Source organism: Pinus tabuliformis, chromosome 1_2 (assembly GCF_031772625.1).
Source record: "Pinus tabuliformis cultivar Carrire ecotype Pingquan chromosome 1_2, CPIR1, whole genome shotgun sequence".
Taxonomy (NCBI): Eukaryota; Viridiplantae; Streptophyta; class Pinopsida; order Pinales; family Pinaceae; genus Pinus; species Pinus tabuliformis.
The window spans coordinates 217419673-217422468 of record NC_142298.1 but is presented as its reverse complement, the minus strand read 5'-3'; positions in this window follow the sequence as shown (position 1 = coordinate 217422468).

The following is a 2796-nucleotide window of genomic DNA, read 5'->3' as shown; positions in this document are numbered from 1 at the left end:
CAGCAAGTTCCCCAGAAACTATGCAGGAAGAAGCAGAGAATAAGAAAGAGGAGAATATAGATTCACCTCGGCCTACCCAAGTTGCTATGGAGGAAATAGTTACACAAGAATCAGGAAATGAAGAAGAAAACACAGACTCATCCCGGCCCACTCAAAGTGTCATGGAACGAGAAGAAGAAATAGAAGAAAATAAGGAAAAAGGTATAGACTCACTCCAGCCTACCCAAAATGTTATGCAAAAAGAGGAAATAGTTACAGGAGGAAATGAAGAAAAAATGGACTCACCCAGGCCTATTCAAATTGCCAAGGAACGAGAAGAAGAAGAAGGAAATGAGGAAAAAGGCACAGACTCACCTCGGCCCACCCAAATCACCATGGAACAAAATGAATCAGTACAACAGGAAGAAGAGACACTAGCTGGAAATGAAGAGAAAGATGTTGGATCATCCCGACCTACTCCAACAGAGCAGATTATCCTTGTTGATGCCTTTACACAAACAGAGCTCCCCTCTGTTAGTAATGCATGCACAGAAACAGATAGTTTTCAAGCATTAAAAGGAAAATGGTGGAGAGAATATGAGCAGTCACAAGGCAAAGCATTCCAACAGCAAAAAGGGACCTGGTTCAATCATGCATATAAGAATTGGGAAGCACTTGAGCAATGTAGAGCTCAATACAAAGAAATTAGGGAATTAAAAGCCAGGTTGTCCCAGATGTTTGAATTATTCCAAAGAATACTTGCCACAAGGAAACCCTCTTTCAATTATGCAACATTCTTGAGGGAAAGACTGATATTTTTACAGATAAAGGTTGTAAGAGAAGGAATACCCCATCAGGTGGTTACATCAGAGCAATTTATGCAAACGTTTGCAGAAGCACCTAAAAATGATCAAAATCTGTTATGCGAGCTTTATCTCCATAATGAAGCCATGTCCGAAGAAAGAAACATGAATATGCTACCTGTGGTTGGCGACATACAGCTGAGAGCTTTCATCTCCTTTTTAGCCAACCAACTTACATGGCAGAACGCCTTTATTTCAGCTCAACATAATGAACAAAACTGCCTTCTGTGGATTAGGGCTGAACCATAGAACGCAGCCACCTTCATGGTACAGCATCAAACAATGATAAATGATCCTGATATGAAAGACCACGTCAGGCAACTACAAGCAGTAGTCCTGAAAGACTGCCAGCACTATCTGAAAACCAAGGCACCCTTGGCAGTCAAAGCAAACAATTTGTTTTGGGAGAACTGCCCCAAAGAGAGGCAGGAATATCACCCTTATAATCCATCTAATTTACAGGTAGCACTCTCAAGGGTACCGCACTATGTTAGATGTGTGCAGCACTGTGCTGAAAATTGGATCGACTACAAATTCAAATTTCCACTTTTATGGTTGTCTGGTGAACAATACAAGGGCCAGTTTGGATTATCCAACAAGGAATAAGAAGCAGCATGGAGACAAATACAGACTGACTGTGGGTTCAGAAAGAAGTTTGATGTCACTACCTATAGCTATTGTCTCAGTAATCTACACTGTTCATCCCAGTACTCCGACTCAGACTCAGAGTAAACATTGCATGAGGACATGCAATCTCTTCAGTTGGGGGGGATGTTAGGACTTAGAATTGACCAATTTTGACCTTATATTTTTGCCATAATATTATCTTTTTCAGTCATAAGTTGTAAGCTTTGATTACATAATGGCTTAATCACCCCAAGGTACGAAGTAACTTTCCGCATATCTATATGTTTAATTGTTCATTGCATATTCGTGAGTATCTTTATATTTATCTTTGGAAAAGCTGACTAAGTTGCCAAATAATTGTCTTAAGCCCATAGGAATCATAATTTATAGTTGCTGTAACACCAGAAACAACAACTACGCAGTTGCTGCAACACCAGAAACAGCAACTGCGCAGTTGCTGCAAACCAGCAACTACGCAGTTGCTACAGTCAGCAACAACAACCACCTAAAGCAGGATATTTTGCAACAGCTGGGAATAACAAACAGAAACTATCTGAAGAACGCTGACGCAGCATGATCAACAGCTGTCCAAAGCAGGTAAAACACAGTTACCACTGCTTAAATCAGGAACAGCATGGGGAAACAGCAAAGGAATGCGAAGATCCCAAGAAGACGGTCGAAGTTCGGTTACCAGCTGTAACAGCCAGAACCTAACAAAGAATATATTATTATATTGTTGTAACAGCGTTCTATAATTCTTATTTTTGATAGAATGGGTTAACTGAATGAACTGTAATGATCTATTGTAATAGATGTCTCCTCTATAAAGAGGAGACATCTACATTAGAAGGGGGAATGGTGGTCTGTAAGTGAGATTTTGAGAGACATCAGCAAGTCTGAACTTTATTGTACTTGAATCTTTTGGCAGATGAATAGAAGATTGTTCTGAGCACTTAATCTAGACTTTGTGTTCTAGGGAATCTTGTGAGAGGGAATGGGCCCACCTTCCTCACAAGATTCACCCATTTACTTTTCTATCAAGTGTGTAAATGTGTTGATAGTTTCTTTCCGCTGATACTCTGTTTGGATTCTATAGCATTACCTCTGGTATTTCCATTTTGCTAGTACTCTGTTTCATTAATTGCTTGAAGTTGTGCAAGGATATTTCACCGGTGAATTAGAGTGCAGTGTGCATTAGCAATCTGGTTACAGGGGCAGGTGCTGAACGTCCTCACCTGGAGGATAGGGTCCTGATCCTCTGCCAACAGAGCATCCATCACTTTGCTTTTCAGATTTGTAAATTAATTGCTTTCATCTTATCTGTACT